This window comes from Oncorhynchus nerka, linkage group LG5 (assembly GCF_034236695.1).
Source record: "Oncorhynchus nerka isolate Pitt River linkage group LG5, Oner_Uvic_2.0, whole genome shotgun sequence".
Lineage (NCBI taxonomy): Eukaryota > Metazoa > Chordata > Actinopteri > Salmoniformes > Salmonidae > Oncorhynchus > Oncorhynchus nerka.
Window position 1 is genome coordinate 9,850,798 of NC_088400.1, and position 20,581 is coordinate 9,871,378.

Genomic DNA, 20,581 nt, shown 5'->3' on the forward strand with positions numbered 1-20,581 from the left:
ACAAAACGGTTGTGACTGACTGTGATTGATGAAGGATACACTATAGACTCAGCACTGCATTAGGTGCGCAGAACACAATACACATCCAACATTGATTTAACCATTCCTGTGTGTGTGTGTGTGTGTGTGTGTATATGGCATATTTACATTCATTATGCAGCTGGTGTCAGGTTGATTTGAATAAATGGCCCTCCTTTGTTGTTTGTGCTGGCTGAACAGAGCTCCTCTTGTCTCTGTGTAAATAGGGCTGTGCACTACAAGGAGGTGCAGGCGTAGTGGGAGCAGAGCACAACATTGTGCCTGCAATGCAGAGGCTGTCGGGAGGGACACAGATTGATCTGTAGCTATTGAGACAACACTGATACGCTGCTAAAAGTATGGACCCCACGTCAGCAATCACTTCAGGACATTAGTGAGAGATTGGAGGAAGAGGTGAGGAAGAGGTGAGGAAGAGGTGAGGAAGAGAACGCTGCTTTGTTACTAACTTGTTTTATACTGTTTATGGTCGTGACACTGAACTCGTTAGACTCTGCTGCCAAGAGGCAATATCAAAGGGATTCTAAACCGTTGAAAGAACATACCTGGCATGCATACTAGCAAAGAAATAAAGTTTTATATGTGCATTTTATAGTATTAAATCACTTTATTCATGGATGTTTCATGGAACGAGGACACCGGAGAGAGCTCGGACTGTTAGTTAGCAAGACGCATGCTACAGATTTTAATATTTTTAAAAGCTTTGTGTTCCAAGGTAGAGGAGCTACCTGAGACCATGTGTTCCAAGGTAGAGGAGCTACCTGAGACCATGTGTTCCAAGGTAGAGGAGCTACCTAAGACCATGTGTTCCAAGGTAGAGGAGCTACCTGAGACCATGTGTTCCAAGGTAGAGGAGCTACCTGAGACCATGTGTTCCAAGGTAGAGGAGCTACCTGAGACCATGTGTTCCAAGGTAGAGGAGCTACCTGAGACCATGTGTTCCAAGGTAGAGGAGCTACCTGAGACCATGTGTTCCAAGGTAGAGGAGCTACCTGAGACCATGTGTTCCAAGGTAGAGGAGCTACCTAAGACCATGTGTTCCAAGGTAGAGGAGCTACCTGAGGCCATGTGTTCCAAGGTAGAGGAGCTACCTGAGACCATGTGTTCCAAGGTAGAGGAGCTACCTGAGACCATGTGTTCCAAGGTAGAGGAGCTACCTGAGGCCATGTGTTCCAAGGTAGAGGAGCTACCTGAGACCATGTGTTCCAAGGTAGAGGAGCTACCTGAGACCATGTGTTCCAAGGTAGAGGAGCTACCTGAGACCATGTGTTCCAAGGTAGAGGAGCTACTTGAGACCATGTGTTCCAAGGTAGAGGAGCTACCTGAGGTCATGTGTTCCAAGGTAGAGGAGCTACTTGAGACCATGTGTTCCAAGGTAGAGGAGCTACCTGAGGCCATGTGTTCCAAGGTAGAGGAGCTACCTGAGACCATGTGTTCCAAGATAGAGGAGCTACCTGAAGCCATGGGTTCCAAGGTAGAGGAGCTACCTGAGACCATGTGTTCCAAGGTAGAGGAGCTACCTGAGACCATGTGTTCCAAGGTAGAGGAGCTACCTGAGACCATGTGCTCCAAGATAGAGGAGATACTTGAAGCCATCTGTTCCAAGGTAGAGGAGCTACCTGAGACCATGTGTTCCAAGGTAGAGGAGCTACCTGATGCCATGTGTTCCAAGGTAGAGGAGCTACCTGAGACCATGTGTTCCAAGGTAGAGGAGCTACCTGAGACCATGTGTTCCAAGGTAGAGGAGCTACCTGAGGCCATGTGTTCCAAGGTAGAGGAGCTACCTGAGACCATGTGTTCCAAGGTAGAGGAGCTATCTGAGACCATGTGTTCCAAGGTAGAGGAGCTACCTGAGACCATGTGCTCCAAAATAGAGGAGCTACCTGAAGCCATGGGTTCCAAGGTAGAGGAGCTACCTGAGACCATGTGTTCCAAGGTAGAGGAGCTACCTGAGACCATGTGTTCCAAGGTAGAGGAGCTACCTGAGACCATGTGTTCCAAGGTAGAGGAGCTACCTGAGACCATGTGTTCCAAGGTAGAGGAGCTACCTGATGCCATGTGTTCCAAGGTAGAGGAGCTACCTGAGACCATGTGTTCCAAGGTAGAGGAGCTACCTGAGACCATGTGTTCCAAGGTAGAGGAGCTACCTGAGGCCATGTGTTCCAAGGTAGAGGAGCTACCCGAGACTATGTGTTCCAAGGTAGAGGAGCTACCTGAGACCATGTGTGATTTATGAACTAAAAAGGAACTAATGTAAATCCGCCCACAAAATACCTCTTCTCTACTATGGCTAATAGTTCATCAGAATGGATGTGTGACATTCTAAGGTGTGTAAGTTGTATTTCTACTGGGAATACATTCATTTTATGATATAATAAGAAAAAGTGTATTTATCATATATCTCAAAATTATGCCATCAGAGTGACAATAGTAGAACACCATCCAGAAGGCGAGGTCAGTACAGGTGGATCAAAGAAGGGACTGAGAGACTGAAAAACAGCTTCTATCTCAAGGCCATCAGACTGCTAAACAGCCATCACTAACTCAGAGAGGCTGCTGTCTACATTGAGACCCAATCACTGGACACTTTAAAAAATGGATCACTAGTCACTTTAAATAATGCCACTTTAATAATGTTTACCTATCATACATTACGCATATTATATGTATATAATGTATTTTATACAATCTATTGCGCCTTGTCTATGCCGCTCGGCCATCGCTCATCCATATACTACAGTTGAAGTCGGAAGTTTACCTACATCTAAGCCAAATACATTTCAACTTAGTTTTTCACAATTCCTGACATTTAATCCTAGTAAAAGTTCCCTGTCTTAGGTCAGTTAGGATCACCACGAAATTTTAAGAATGTGAAATGTCAGAATAATAGTAGAGAGAATCATTTATTGAAGCTTTTTTTTCTTTCATCACATTCCCAGTGGGTCAGAGGTTTACATACACTCAATCAGTATTTGGTAGCATTGCCTTTAAATTGTATAACTTGGGTCAAACTTTTTGGGTAGCCTTCCACAAGCTTCCCACAATAAGTTTGGTGAATTTTGGCCCATTCCTCCTGACAGAGCTGGTGTAACTGAGTCAGGTTTGTAGGCCTCTTTGCTCGCACACACTTTTTCAGTTCTGCCCACAAATCTTTTATGGAATTGAGGTCAGGGCTTTGTGAAGGCCACTCCAATACCTTGGCCCTTGTTGTCCTTAAGCCATTTTGCCACAACTTTGGAAGTATGCTTGGGGTCATTGTCCATTTGGAAGACCCATTTGCGACCAAGCTTTAACTTCCTGACTGATGTCTTGAGGTGTTGCTTCAATATATCCACATAATTTTCCTCCCTCATGATGCCATCTATATTGAGAAGTGCACCGGTCCCTCCTGCAGCAAAGCACCCCCACAACATGATGCTGCCACCCCTGTGCTTCACGGTTGGGATTGTGTTTTTCGGCTTGCAAGCCTCCCCCTTTTTCCTCAAAACATAACGATGGGCATTATGGCCAAACAGTTCTGTTTTTATTTCATCAGACCAGAGGACATTTCTCCAAAAAGTATGATCTTTGTCCCCATGTGCAGTTGCAAATCGTAGTCTGGCATTTTTATGGCGGTTTTGTATCAGTGGCTTCTTCCTTGCTGAGCGGCCTTTCAGGTTATGTCGACATAAGACTCGTTTTACTGTGGATATAGACACTTTTGTACCTGTTTCCTCCAGCATCTTCACAAGGTCCTTTGCTGTTGTTCTGGGATTGATTTGCACTTCTCGCACCAAAGTACATTCATCTCTAGGAGACAAAACTTGTCTCCTTCCTGAACAGTATGACGGCTGCGTGGTCCCATGGTGTTTATACTTGCATACTATTGTTTGTACAGATGAACGTGGTACCTTCAGGGGGTTGGAAATTGCTCCCAAGGATGAACCAGACTTGTGGAGGTCTACATTTTTTTTCTGAGGTCTCGGCTGATTTATTTAGATTTTCCCATGATGTCAAGCAAAGAGGTACTGAGTTTGAAGGTAGGCCTTGAAATACATCCACAGGTACACCTCCAATTGACTCAAATTATATAAATGAGCCTATCAGAAGCTTCTAAAGCCATGACATCATTTTCAGGAATTTTTCAAGCTGTTTAAAGGCACAGTCAACTTAGTGTATGTAAACTTCTGACCCACTGGAATTGTGATACAGTGAACTTTAAGTGAAATAATCTGTCTGTAAACAATTGTTGGAAGAATTACTTGTGTAATGCATAAAGTAGATGTCCTGACCGACTTGCCATAACTATAGTTTGTTAACAAGAAGTTTGTGGAGTGGTTGAAAAACAAGTTTCAATGACTCCAACCTAAGTGGATATAAACTAGTTTTAATGACTCCAACCTAAGTGGATATAAACTAGTTTTAATGACTCCAACCTAAGTGGATATAAACTAGTTTTAATGACTCTACCTAAGTGTATGTAAACTTACAACTTCAACTGTATATGTTCTCATTCACCCCTAGTTGTTGGGGAATTGTTAGATTACTTGTTAGATATTACTGCACTTTTGTAACTAGAAGTACAAGCTTTTCACTACACTCGCATTAACATCTGTTAACCATGTGTATGTGACCATTCATCTGTTAACCATGTGTATGTGACCATTAACATCTGCTAACCATGTGTATGTGACCATTAACATATGTTAACCATGTGTATGCGACCATTAACATCTGTTAACCATGTGTATGTGACCATTAACATCTGCTAACCATGTGTATGTGACCATTAACATCTGTTAACCATGTGTATGTGACCAATAACATCTGTTAACCATGTGTATGTGACCAATAACATCTGCTAACCATGTGTATGTGACCATTAACATCTGCTAACCGTGTGTATGTGACCATTAACATCTGCTAACCATGTGTATGTGACCATTAACATCTGCTAACCATGTGTATGTGACCAATAACATCTGCTAACCATGTGTATGTGACCATTAACATCTGCTGACCATGTGTATGTGACCATTAACATCTGCTAACCATGTGTATGTGACCAATAACATCTGCTAACCGTGTGTATGTGACCAATAACATCTGCAAACCATGTGTATGTGACCATTAACATCTGTTAAAAATGTGTATGTGACCAATAACATCTGCTAACCGTGTGTATGTGACCAATAACATCTGCTAACCGTGTGTATGTGACCAATAACATCTGCTAACCGTGTGTATGTGACCAATAACATCTGCTAACCATGTGTATGTGACCATTAAAATTGTATTTTATTTGACAATATCACCATGTACACTGAGTGTGCTAAAAATATGTTATTTCCTTGACATAGACTAACCAGGTGAAAGCTATAATCCCTTATTGATATCACATGTTAATTAAATCTGTGTAGACCTTAAGCCTTGAGACAATTGAGACACTGCTTGAATATGAGGGCCATTTAGAGGGTGAATGGACAAGACAAAATATATATATTTTTAACCTTTATTTAACTAGGCAAGTCAGTTAAGAACAAATTCTTATTTTCAATGACGGCCTAGGAACAGTGGGTTAAGTGCCTGTTCAGGGGCAGAACGACAGAGTTGTACCTTGTCAGCTCAGGGATTTGAACTTGCAACCTTTCAGTTATTAGTCCAACGCTCTAACCACTGGGCTACCCTGCCACCTCTACACTCTAACCACTAGGCTACCCTGCCACCTCTACACTCTAACCACTAGGCTACCCTGCCACCTCTACACTCTAACCACTAGGCTACCCTGCCACTTCTACACTCTAACCACTAGGCTACCCTGCCGCCCCATTACTGTATGGATGCCATGCGCACCGGTTTGTGTCAAGAACTGAAATGCTGCTGACTTCTCCGCACTCAACAGTTTCCCTTGTGTATCAACAATGGTCCACCATCCAAAGGACGGTGATACAACTGTGGGAAGCATTGAGTCAACATTGGCAAGCATCTCTGTGGAACGCTTTCAACATCTTGTAGAGTCTGACGAATTAAGGCTGTTCTGAGGGCAAAATGGGGTGAAACTCAATATTAGAAAGGTGTTCCTAATGTTTGGTACAGATAATGAATAAGATGTAGTTATACTAAACATTACAGTAGACTGTTATACTAAACATTACAGTAGACTGTTATACTAAACATTACAGTAGACTGTTATACTAAACATTACAGTAGACTGTTATACTAAACATTACAGTAGACTGTTATACTAAACATTACAGTAGACTGTTATACTAAACATTACAGTAGACTGTAGCACTACACAGAGATAACCCAGGTTTGTCTGACACTATACAGAGATAACCAAGGATGCTCTGACACTACACAGAGATAACCCAGGTTAGTCTAACACTATTCAGAGATAAACCAGGTTGGTCTGACACTTTTCTTGGGAAACAGAGCATATCTTTGGTTTGAGCACTGTCAAGGGCAGAGAAAATTTAATGTCACCAATGACCAAATTGTGACTCAGAAGTCTGCCATTAAATCAAGTCCTGAGGCTTGGCCGAGACAGTCAGCCTCTACCCTGGTACTTAATGTACTGTAGCCAAGCTAGGGGTGGGAGAAAATGAGAAAAATAGCTTTCTTTAGAGTAATGGTTGGAGGTTGAGCCTCAGTATGATGAACAACCATGACAGGAACTAGAAAATCTACTCTCCTACTCTCCTCTCAACCCAATTAATGTCATTCTCAGTTCAGAGTTCAACCGATATGACAGCTAGGTAAACAACTGTGGCCAAACACTGTTGCCTGGCCCAAGGGGGGGGGGGGAAACACATTATAGAAAATAAAGACTGCCTGTTGACACAAAGATAGGTGGTTCTTGTGCAATCTGATGAAGTGGAAAGGAACTTGAGTTCTCCTGTTTTCTCAAAAGCCTCGCGAGCCACCCTGATCTCACAAGCTTATATGAATAGTGTAATCAGGGTGGTTCGTGAGGCTAGTCTCAATCCCGAATTGGTTCTCCAATACAATCAGGACATACAGTAAGGCCCTCTGTGTTATTGCAATATGCATATGATCCAAGATCATTATTGTCTCCATGAATGTAAGGTTGGAAGTTCTCCTGCTAGAGTCTCAATCCTTTGGGGAAAACTGTTCCTATATAAACAGTTGGATTTCAGTACAGTAAGGACATAAATGCAACATCTACAGCAGCCCATTCTGTCATTCACATGACCCAAAAGGGCCATGTGTTTCCACAAGGCTTCCCACTGATGACCTCTGCACCATTATAGGTTCTCTCAAGCACAGCAGTAGTTGATGATGTAATATCAGTAGCATTCTGACGCTTGTCGTCTGGGGAAGGAGAGGAGGACCAAGGTGCAGCGTGGTAAGTGTTCATATTTTAAATACACTGCTCAAAAAAATAAAGGGAACACTTAAACAACACATTGTAACTCCAAGTCAATCACACTTCTGTGAAATCAAACTGTCCACTTAGAAAGCAACACTGATTGACAATAACATGCTGTTGTGCAAATGGAATAGACAACAGTTGGAAAGTATAGGCAATTAGCAAGAGACCCCCAATAAAGGAGTGGTTCTGCAGGTGATAACCACAGACCACTTCTCAGTTCCTATGCTTCCTGGCTGATGTTTTGGTCACTTTTGAATGCTGGCGGTGCTTTCACTCTAGTGGTAGCATGATACGGAGTCTACAACCCATACAAGTGGCTCAGGTAGTGCAGCTAATCCAGGATGGCACATCAATGCGAGCTGAGGCAAGAAGGTTTGCTGTGTCTGTCAGCATAGGGTCCAGAGCATGGAGGCTTTACCAGGAGACAGGCCAGTACATCAGGAGACGTGGAGGAGGCCATATGATGGCAACAACCCAGCAGTAGGACCGCTACCTCCACCTTTGTGCAAGGAGGAGCAAGAGGAGCACTGCCAGAGCCCTGCAAAATGACCTCCAGCAAGCCACAAATGTGCATGTGTCTGCTCAAACGGTCAGAAACTCCATGAGGGTGGTATGAGGGCCCGACGTCCACAGGTGGGGGTTGTGCTTACAGCCCAACACCGTGCAGGACGTTTGGCATTTGCCAGAGAACACCAAGATTGGCAAATTCGCCACTGGCGCCCTGTGCTCTTCACAGATGAAAGAAGGTTCACACTGAGCACGTGACAGACGTGACCGAGTCTGGAGACACCGTGGAGAACTTTCTGCTGCCTGCAACATCCTCCAGCATGACCGGTTTGGCGGTGGGTCAGTCATGGTGTGGGGTGGCATTTCTTTGGGGGGCCGCACAGCCCTCCATGTGCTCGCCAGAGGTAGCCTGACTGCCATTAGGTACCGAGATGAGATCCCGCCCGTTCCCCAGACCTGAATCCAAATGAGCACATCTGGGACATCATGTCTCGCTCCATCCACCAACGCCACGTTGCACCACAGACTGTCCAGGAGTTGGCGGATGCTTTAGTCCAGGTCTGGGAGGAGATCCCTCAGGAGACCATCCGCCACCTCATCAGGAGCATGCCCAGGCGTTGTAGGGAGGTCATACAGGCACGTGGAGGCCACACACACGACTGAGCCTCATTTTGACTTGTTTTAAGTTGGATCAGCTGGATCAGCCTGTAGTGTGGTTTTCCCCTTTAATTTTGAGTGTGACTCCAAATCCAGATCTCCATGGGTTGATACATTTGATTTCCATTGATAACTTTTGTGTGATTTTGTTGTCAGCACATTCAACTAGGTAAAGAAAAAAGTATTTCATAAGAATATTTCATTCATTCAGATCTAGGATGTGTTATTTTAGTGTTCCCTTTATTTTTTTGAGTAGTGTATTTTAATGAACACTGAAAACAAAACAATAAACAGCAACGAACAGTCCTGTAAGGTACAAGACTAAACAGAACCCACAAAACACAATGGAAAACAGGCTGCCTCAACGATTGACAGCTGCCTCTGATTGAGAACCATACCAGGCCAAACACAGAAATAGAAAATCATAGACAAACTAACATAGACAACCCACCCAACTCACGCCCTGACCAGACTAAAACAAAAGACAAAACAAAGGAACTAAGGTCAGAACGTGACAAGCATATGAAACATAGACGAGCGAGCTTCTTCCAGGATAGGGTTGATTTATCTGTCCGTGTTCATTCCGGGAGCTCAAACCCCTTTCTATAAATTACTGGGACGAGAAGATGAAATCCTTTATTATGAGCAGGTATAGGACTAACTTGGGAAATGTCTCAAATGGCACTGTATTCCCTATATAGGGCCCATAGGGCTCGGGTCAAAAGTAGTGCACTACATAGAGGATAGGGTACCAAGTCAGTCTCAAAAGTAGTGCACTATATAGAGGATAGGGTACCAATTCAGTCTCAAAAGTAGTGCACTATATAGAGGATAGGGTACCAATTCAGTCTCAAAAGTAGTGCACTATATAGAGGATAGGGTACCAATTCAGTCTCAAAAGTATTGTACTATATAGGAAATAGCATGCCATTTGTGATGCAGTCCTACTTGCCCTGTCTCTGAAAGCAAAACACTTAACACAATGCCGGAGCCTATTAGGATTCTGGTGGGATAGGGGTCTGCTAATTAGATTCCTGTGAACAGTCAAGGGTAATTAACCATATGTAAGGTGAGACATTCTCATGCAAATCATGCATATCGTATTCCCCAGTGCACTGCTTTTGACCAGGACACATGTGCATCCGAAATGGCACCTTTTCCATATATAGTGTACTACAATGGGTCCCGGTCAACTGTAGTACACTATATAGGAATTAGCGTGCCATTTCAGACACAGTCTATGTTTTGCACTTTCTCAGTACGGGTGACTTATGAGACAGTGATGTGTGCTTATTTTGTTTACAAATAACAGCAACATTAGCCCTACTAGTCGGGGACTCCCACTGAAATATTCTAATAGTCTCCACTGTGTCACAAAGGTCACAGGGAACGAATCGTCTTCCCCACTGAGAAACAATGAAGTCAACATCTTGGGTCATTATTAAAATGAGTAATGAGGCTAATTAAGATATCAACTGATTAGTTAGGATATTACAAATGCGTAAATAAACAGTGTAGCTGCTGCATGCATAATGGATCAATTCTTCGTTGCTGGTTCTGTTTTTTCTCCTCTATATAATCTAGTAATAATGTTTTCGCAGCTTCAGGGAGATGGCAGCTTTTATTGTTGTCTTGAGCAAGAAGGGAATAACATCCAACACATCTCTCTGCAAGCTTATGCTGATTTCTTAGCCAACATGCTATGGGTTCTGTAGCAAGCTAAGGAAAATCACGTCCTCCAAGAATGAGAGCTATAGGACTTGGAATAAATCATGTTTAATACAAGTTGCAAAAAGGGATCAAGCAAAGCAGAGAGATTTTCAACATCAAAGGAAGGACTCAGCTTTATTGTGAGTGTGTGTGTGTGTGTGTGTGTGTGTGTGTGTGTGTGTGTGTGTGTGTGTGTGTGTGTGTGTGTGCGTGTGTGCGTGTAATCAGTATTTAGTCATCATGGTCTCAGGTCCCTGTACTGGGACTCATGATTTAACTCAATATGGCTGCCATTGAAACAATCTAACAAAATCTATTCCTAACAACAACAACCATAACATAGCAGCACAGAGTATGGCTTTGCATAGCAACACAGAGTAAGGCTTTGCATAGCAACACAGAGTAAGGCTTTGCATAGCAACACAGAGTAGGGCTTTGTCTAGGTACTTTAGTCTAGGTACTGAGCCAAGCCTTTAGTCTAGGTGCTGAGCCAAGCCTTTAGTCTAGGTGCTGAGCCAAGCCTTTACTTTAGGTGCTGAGCCAAGCCTTTAGTCTAGGTGCTGAGCCAAGCCTTTAGTCTTGGTGCTGAGCCAAGCCTTTAGTCTAGGTGTTGAGCCAAGCCTTTAGTCTAGGTGGTGAGCCAAGCCTTTAGTCTAGGTGCTGAGCCAAGCCTTTAGTCTAGGTGCTGAGCCAAGCCTTTACTTTAGGTGGTGAGCCAAGCCTTTAGTCTAGGTGCTGAGCCAAGCCTTTACTTTAGGTGGTGAGCCAAGCCTTTAGTCTAGGTGCTGAGCCAAGCCTTTACTTTAGGTGCTGAGCCAAGCCTTTACTTTAGGTGCTGAGCCAAGCCTTTACTTTAGGTGGTGAGCCAAGCCTTTACTTTAGGTGCTGAGCCAAGCCTTTACTTTAGGTGGTGAGCCAAGCCTTTACTTTAGGTGCTGAGCCAAGCCTTTATTTGCACACGAGTGTGAGTAATTAGGATGGATTGTGAATCTGAGACCTCGGGTATGGTAGCCGTCTTCCTGGGCACAAGTACATTCAACATCTGGTTGCATACGCTGACTTCTCACATTTATGCAAACATCAAATCAAGTTACAGACCATGTAGCTAGGACCCCTAGACATAATGAGTCAGGTTACAGACCATGTAGATAGGACCCCTAGACATAATGAATCAGATTAACTATGACCCCTAGACATAATGAGTCAGGCGGCAGGGTAGCCTAGTGGTTAGAGCGTTGGACTAGTAACCGGAAGGTTGCAAGTTCAAATCCCCGAGCTGACAAGGTACAAATCTGTTGTTCTGCCCCTGAACAGGCAGTTAACCCACTGTTCCTAGGCTGTCATCGGAAATAAGAATTTGTTCTTAACTGACTTGCCTAGTAAAATAAAGGTAAAAAAAAAAAGGTTACAGACCATGTATTTGTATTTATTATGGATCCCCATTAGTTCCTGCCAAGGCAGCAGCTACTCTTCATTTGGTCCAGTTAAATTAAGGCAGTTTATACCATTTAAAACATTACAATACATTCACAGATTTCACAACACACTGTGTGCCCTCAGGCCCCTACTCCACCACTACCACCTATCTACAGTACTAAATCCATGTGTATGTGTGTGTATAGTATGTATGTTATAGTGTGTGTTATATTAGGATGTCTGTGCATGCATGTGTCTGTGTCTATATTTGTGTTGCGTCACAGTCCACGCTGTTCCGTAAGGGTTTTTAAATCTGTTTTTCAAATCACATTTTACTGCTTGCATCAGTTACTTGATGTGGAATAGAGTTCCATGTAGTCATGGCTCTGTGTAGTACTGTGCGCCTCCCACAGTCTGTTCTGGACTTGGGGACTGTGAAGAGACCTCTTGTGGCATGTCTTGTGGGTATACATAGGTGTCTGAGCTGTGTGCCAGTAGTTTAGACTGACAGCTTGGTGCATTCAACATGGCAATACCTCTCATAAATACAAGTAGTAATGAAGTCAATCTCTCCACCAATTTGAGCCAGGAGAGATTGACATGCATATTATTAATATTAGCTCTCTGTGCACATCCAAGGGCCAGCCGTGCTGCCCTGTTCTGAGCCAATTGTAATTTTCTTAAGTCCTTTTTTGTGGCACTTAACCACACGACTGAACATTAGTCAAGGTGCAACAAAACTATGGCCTGGAAGACCTGCCTTGTTGATAGATACTTCTCCCCATTTTAGCTACTATTGTATCAATATGTTTTGATCTTGACAGTTCACAATCTAGGGTTACCTCAAGCAAATTAGTAATTCAACTTGCTCAATTTCCACATAATTTATTACAAGATTTGGTTGAGGTTTAGGGTTTAGTGAATGTTTTGTCCCAAATACAATGCTTTAATATTTAGGGCTAACTTATTCCTGGCCACCCACTCTAAAACTAACTGCAACTCTTTGTTAAGTTAACCACAGCCATGTTGAGTCATCCGCATACATAGACACTCTGGCTTTACTCAAAGTCAGTGGCACGTCGTTAGTAGAAAATTGAAAAAGAAAGGGGCCTAAACCGCTACCCTGGGGAATTCCTGATTCTACCTGGATTATGTTTGAGAGGCTTCCATTAAAGAACACCCTCTGTGTTCTGTTAGACAAGTAACTCTTTATCCACATTATAGCAGGGAGTGTAAAGCTGTAACACATACGTTCTTCCAGAGCAGACTATGATTGATCATGTCAAAAGCTGCACTGAAGTCTAACAACCCACCACAATCATTTTATCATCAATTTCTCTAAGCCAACCATCAGTAATGTATGTAAGTGCTGTGCTTGTTGAGTATCCTTCCCTATAAGCGTGCTGAAAGTTGTCAATTTGTTTACTGTGAAATAACATTGTTTCTGGTCAAACACAATTTTTTCCAGAAGTTTACTAAGGGTTGGTAACAGGCTGATTGGTCAGCTATTTCAGACAGTAAAGGGGCTTTACTATTCTTAGGTAGGGGACTAACTTTAGCTTCACTCCAGGCCTGAGGGCACACGCTCTCTAGTAGGCTTAAATTGTAGATGTGGCAAATAGGAGTGGCAATATCTCCCGCTATTATCCTCAGTAATTTTCTGTCCAGATTGTCAGACCCCGGAAGCTTGTCATTGTCAATAGACAACAATACGTTTTTCACCTCTTCCACACTGACTTTACGGAATTAAAAAAGTGCAATTCTTGTCTTTCATAATTTGGTATGATATACTTGGATGTGTAGTGTCAGCGTTTGTTGCTGGCATGTCACCCCTACGTTGGCTTATCTTGCCAATGAAAAAGTCATTAAAGTAGTTGGCAATATCAGTGGCTTCGTGATGAATGAGTCATCTGATTCAATGAATGATGGAGCCAAGTTGGCTTTTTCCCAAACATTTCATTTAAGGTGCTTTTTACTATCATTCTTTATATCATGTATCTTTGTTTCATAGTATAGTTTATTTTTATTTAGTTTAGTCACATGGTTTCTTAATTTTCAGTACGTTTGCCAATCAGCCAGACTTATTTGCCATACCTTTTGCCTCTTCCCTCTCAACCATACAATTTTTTAATTCCTCATCATTTACCAGTTTTTTCAGTAATTTTCTTAATAACTTGAATAAGTAGTTTCATAAATGTGTCAAGTGCAGCATCTGGTTTCTCCTCATTACACACCACAGACCAGCAGCGTCTGGTTGCTCCTCATTACACACCACACACCAGCAGCATCTGGTTTCTCCTCATTACACACCACACACCAGCAGCATCTGGTTTCTCCTCATTACACACCACACACCAGCAGCATCTGGTTTCTCCTCATTACACACCACACACCAGCAGCATCTGGTTTCTCCTCATTACACACCACACACCAGCAGCATCTGGTTTCTCCTCATTACACACCACAGACCAGCAAATACTCTTTACATCAACAACATATGAATCACTACAAGACTTATTGTATGACCTCTTATACACGATATTAGGCCAAATCTTTGGAACTGTGGTTTTCCTAAATATGGCTATTATATTGTGATCACTACATTCTATGGATCTGGATACTGCTTTAAAACACATTTCTGCAGCATTAGTATAGATGTGATCAATACATGTTGATGATTTCATTCCTGTGCTGTTTGTAACTACACGGGTAGGTTGACTGACAACCTGAACCAGGTTGCAGGCACTGGTTACAGTTTGAAGTTTTTTCTTGAGTGGGCAGCTTGTTGATAGCTAGGCCTAAGACCCCTAGACATAACAAATCAGGTTACAGACCATGTAGCTAGGACCCTAGACATAACGAGCCAGGTTACAGACCATGTAGCTAGGACCCTAGACATAACGAGTCAGGTTACAGACCATGTAGCTAGGACCCCTAGACAGTCAGGTTACAGACCATGTAGCTAGGACCCTAGATATAACGAGCCAGGTTACAGACCATGTAGCTAGGACCCCTAGACATAATGAGTCAGGTTACAGACCATGTAGCTAGGACCCCTAGACATAATGAGTCAGGTTACAGACCATGTAGCTAGGACCCCTAGACATAATGAGTCAGGTTACAGACCATGTAGCTAGGACCCTAGATATAACGAGTCAGGTTACAGACCATGTAGCTAGGACCCCTAGACAGTCAGGTTACAGACCATGTAGCTAGGACCCCTAGACATAATGAGTCAGGTTACAGACCATGTAGCTAGGACCCTAGATATAACAAGTCAGGTTACAGACCATGTAGCTAGGACCCCTAGACAGTCAGGTTACAGACCATGTAGCTAGGACCCTTAGACAGTCAGGTTACAGACCATGTAGCTAGGACCCCTAGACAGTCAGGTTACAGACCATGTAGCTAGGACCCTAGACATAACGAGTCAGGTTACAGACCATGTAGCTAGGACCCCTAGACAGTCAGGTTACAGACCATGTAGCTAGGACCCCTAGACAGTCAGGTTACAGACCATGTAGCTAGGACCCTAGACATAACGAGTCAGGTTACAGACCATGTAGCTAGGACCCTAGATATAACGAGTCAGGTTACAGACCATGTAGCTAGGACCCCTAGACAGTCAGGTTACACACCACGTAGCCAGGAGCCCTAGACATAACGAGTCAGGTTACAGGCCATGTAGCTAGGACCCTAGACATAACGAGTCAGGTTACAGACCATGTAGCTAGGACCCTAGATATAACGAGTCAGGTTACAGACCATGTAGCTAGGACCCTAGACAGTCAGGTTACACACCACGTAGCCAGGAGCCCTAGACATAACGAGTCAGGTTACAGGCCATGTAGCTAGGACCCTAGACATAACGAGTCAGGTTACAGACCATGTAGCTAGGACCCCTAGACATAATGAGTCAGGTTACAGACCATGTAGCTAGGACCCTTAGACATAATGAGTCAGGTTACAGACCATGTAGCTAGGACCCCATAGACAGTCAGGTTACAGACCATGTAGCTAGGACCCTAGACATAACGAGTCAGGTTACAGACCATGTAGCTAGGACCCCTAGACAGAATGAGTCAGGTTACAGACCATGTAGCTAGGACCCCTAGACATAATGAGTCAGGTTACAGACCATGTAGCTAGGCCTAAGACCCCTAGACATAATGAGTCAGGTTACAGACCATGTAGCTAGGACCCTAGACATAACGAGTCAGGTTACAGACCATGTAGCTAGGACCCCTAGACATAATGAGTCAGGTTACAGACCATGTAGCTAGGACCCCTAGACATAACGAGTCAGGTTACAGACCATGTAGCCAGGAGCCCTAGACAGTCAGGTTACAGACCATGTAGCTAGGACCCCTAGACATAACGAGTCAGGTTAGAGACCATGTAGCTAGGACCCTAGACAGTCAGGTTACAGACCATGTAGCTAGGACCCCTAGACAGTCAGGTTACAGACCATGTAGCCAGGAGCCCTAGACAGTCAGGTTCCAGACCATGTAGCCAGGAGCCCTAGACATAACGAGTCAGGTTACAGACCATGTAGCTAGGCCTAAGACCCCTAGACATAACGAGTCAGGTTACAGACCATGTAGCTAGGACCCCTAGACATAATGAGTCAGGTTACAGACCATGTAGCTAGGACCCTAGACATAATGAGTCAGGTTACAGACCATGTAGCTAGGACCCTAGACATAATGAGTCAGGTTACAGACCATGTAGCTAGGACCCCTAGACATAATGAGTCAGGTTACAGACCATGTAGCTAGGACCCTAGACATAATGAGTCAGGTTACAGACCATGTAGCTAGGACCCTAGACATAACGAGTCAGGTTACAGACCATGTAGCTAGGGCCCCTAGACATAATGAGTCAGGTTACAGACCATGTAGCTAGGACCCCTAGACATAACGAGTCAGGTTACAGACCATGTAGCCAGGAGCCCTAGACAGTCAGGTTACAGACCATGTAGCTAGGACCCCTAGACATAACGAGTCAGGTTAGAGACCATGTAGCTAGGACCCTAGACAGTCAGGTTACAGACCATGTAGCTAGGACCCCTAGACAGTCAGGTTACAGACCATGTAGCCAGGAGCCCTAGACAGTCAGGTTACAGACCATGTAGCCAGGAGCCCTAGACATAACGAGTCAGGTTACAGACCATGTAGCTAGGCCTAAGACCCCTAGACATAACGAGTCAGGTTACAGACCATGTAGCTAGGACCCCTAGACATAATGAGTCAGGTTACAGACCATGTAGCTAGGACCCTAGACATAATGAGTCAGGTTACAGACCATGTAGCTAGGACCCTAGACATAATGAGTCAGGTTACAGACCATGTAGCTAGGACCCCTAGACATAATGAGTCAGGTTACAGACCATGTAGCTAGGACCCTAGACATAATGAGTCAGGTTACAGACCATGTAGCTAGGACCCTAGACATAACGAGTCAGGTTACAGACCATGTAGCTAGGACCCTAGACATAACGAGTCAGGTTACAGACCATGTAGCTAGGACCCTAGATATAACGAGTTAGGTTACAGACCATGTAGCTAGGGCCCTAGACATAACGAGTCAGGTTACAGACCATGTAGCTAGGACCCTAGACATAACGAGTCAGGTTACAGACCATGTAGCTAGGACCCTAGATATAACGAGTCAGGTTACAGACCATATAGCTAGGACCCCTAGACAGTCAGGTTACACACCACGTAGCCAGGAGCCCTAGACATAACGAGTCAGGTTACAGGCCATGTAGCTAGGACCCTAGACATAACGAGTCAGGTTACAGACCATGTAGCTAGGACCCCTAGACATAATGAGTCAGGTTACAGACCATGTAGCTAGGACCCTTAGACATAATGAGTCAGGTTACAGACCATGTAGCTAGGACCCCATAGACAGTCAGGTTACAGACCATGTAGCTAGGACCCTAGACATAACGAGTCAGGTTACAGACCATGTAGCTAGGACCCCTAGACAGAATGAGTCAGGTTACAGACCATGTAGCTAGGACCCCTAGACATAATGAGTCAGGTTACAGACCATGTAGCTAGGCCTAAGACCCCTAGACATAATGAGTCAGGTTACAGACCATGTAGCTAGGACCCTAGACATAACGAGTCAGGTTACAGACCATGTAGCTAGGACCCCTAGACATAATGAGTCAGGTTACAGACCATGTAGCTAGGACCCCTAGACATAACGAGTCAGGTTACAGACCATGTAGCCAGGAGCCCTAGACAGTCAGGTTACAGACCATGTAGCTAGGACCCCTAGACATAACGAGTCAGGTTAGAGACCATGTAGCTAGGACCCTAGACAGTCAGGTTACAGACCATGTAGCTAGGACCCCTAGACAGTCAGGTTACAGACCATGTAGCCAGGAGCCCTAGACAGTCAGGTTACAGACCATGTAGCCAGGAGCCCTAGACATAACGAGTCAGGTTACAGACCATGTAGCTAGGCCTAAGACCCCTAGACATAACGAGTCAGGTTACAGACCATGTAGCTAGGACCCCTAGACATAATGAGTCAGGTTACAGACCATGTAGCTAGGACCCTAGACATAATGAGTCAGGTTACAGACCATGTAGCTAGGACCCTAGACATAATGAGTCAGGTTACAGACCATGTAGCTAGGACCCTAGACATAACGAGTCAGGTTACAGACCATGTAGCTAGGACCCTAGACATAACGAGTCAGGTTACAGACCATGTAGCTAGGACCCTAGATATAACGAGTTAGGTTACAGACCATGTAGCTAGGACCCTAGACATAACGAGTCAGGTTACAGACCATGTAGCTAGGACCCTAGATATAACGAGTCAGGTTACAGACCATGTAGCTAGGACCCCTAGACAGTCAGGTTACACACCACGTAGCCAGGAGCCCTAGACATAACGAGTCAGGTTACAGGCCATGTAGCTAGGACCCTAGACATAACGAGTCAGGTTACAGACCATGTAGCTAGGACCCCTAGACATAATGAGTCAGGTTACAGACCATGTAGCTAGGACCCTTAGACATAATGAGTCAGGTTACAGACCATGTAGCTAGGACCCCATAGACAGTCAGGTTACAGACCATGTAGCTAGGACCTTAGACATAACGAGTCAGGTTACAGACCATGTAGCTAGGACCCCTAGACAGAATGAGTCAGGTTACAGACCATGTAGCTAGGACCCCTAGACATAATGAGTCAGGTTACAGACCATGTAGCTAGGCCTAAGACCCCTAGACATAATGAGTCAGGTTACAGACCATGTAGCTAGGACCCTAGACATAACGAGTCAGGTTACAGATATGTAGCTAGGACCCCTAGACATAATGAGTCAGGTTACAGACCATGTAGCCAGGAGCCCTAGACAGTCAGGTTACAGACCATGTAGCTAGGACCCCTAGACATAATGAATCAGGTTACAGACCATGTAGCCAGGAGCCCTAGACAGTCAGGTTACAGACCATGTAGCTAGGACCCCTAGACATAACAAGTCAGGTTACAGACCATGTAGCCAGGAGCCCTAGACAGTCAGGTTACAGACCATGTAGCCAGGAGCCCTAGACAGTCAGGTTACAGACCATGTAGCTAGGACCCCTAGACATACTGAGTCAGGTTCCAGACCATGTAGATAGGACCCCTAGACAGTCAGGTTACAGACCATGTAGCTAGGACCCCTAGACATAATGAGTCAGGTTACAGACCATGTAGCTAGGACCCCTAGACATAATGAATCAGGTTACAGACCATGTAGCTAGGACCCCTAGACATAATGAGTCAGGTTCCAGACCATGTAGCTAGGACCCCTAGACATAATGAATCAGGTTACAGACCATGTAGCTAGGACCCCTAGACAGTCAGGTTACAGACCATGTAGCTAGGACCCCTAGACATAATGAGTCAGGTTACAGACCATGTAGCTAGGACCCCTAGACAGTCAGGTTACAGACCATGTAGCTAGGACCCCTAGACAGTCAGGTTACAGACCATGTAGCCAGGACTCCTAGACATAACGAGTCAGGTTACAGACCATGTAGCTAGGACCCTAGATATAACGAGTCAGGTTACAGACCATGTAGCTAGGACCCCTAGACAGTCAGGTTACAGACCATGTAGCTAAGACTCCTAGACATAATGAGTCAGGTTACAGACCATGTAGCTAGGACCCTAGACATAATGAGTCAGGTTACAGACCATGTAGCTAGGACCCTAGACATAACGAGTCAGGTTACAGACCATGTAGCTAGGACCCCTAGACATAATGAGTCAGGTTACAGACCATGTAGCTAGGACCCCTAGACAGTCAGGTTACAGACCATGTAGCTAGGACCCTTAGACAGTCAGGTTACAGACCATGTAGCTAGGACCCCTAGACAGTCAGGTTACAGACCATGTAGCTAGGACCCTAGACATAACGAGTCAGGTTACAGACCATGTAGCTAGGACCCTAGACATAATGAGTCAGGTTACAGACCATGTAGCTAGGACCCTAGACAGTCAGGTTACAGACCATGTAGCTAGGACCCCTAGACAGTCAGGTTACAGACCATGTAGCTAGGACCCCTAGACAGTCAGGTTACAGACCATGTAGCTAGGACCCTAGACATAACGAGTCAGGTTACAGACCATGTAGCTAGGACCCCTAGACAGTCAGGTTACAGACCATGTAGCTAGGACCCCTAGACAGTCAGGTTACAGACCATGTAGCTAGGACCCCTAGACAGTCAGGTTACAGACCATGTAGCTAGGACCCCTAGACAGTCAGGTTACAGACCATGTAGCTAGGACCCTAGACATAATGAGTCAGGTTACAGACCATGTAGCTAGGCCTAAGACCCCTAGGAATAACGAGTGCAGCAAAATCAGT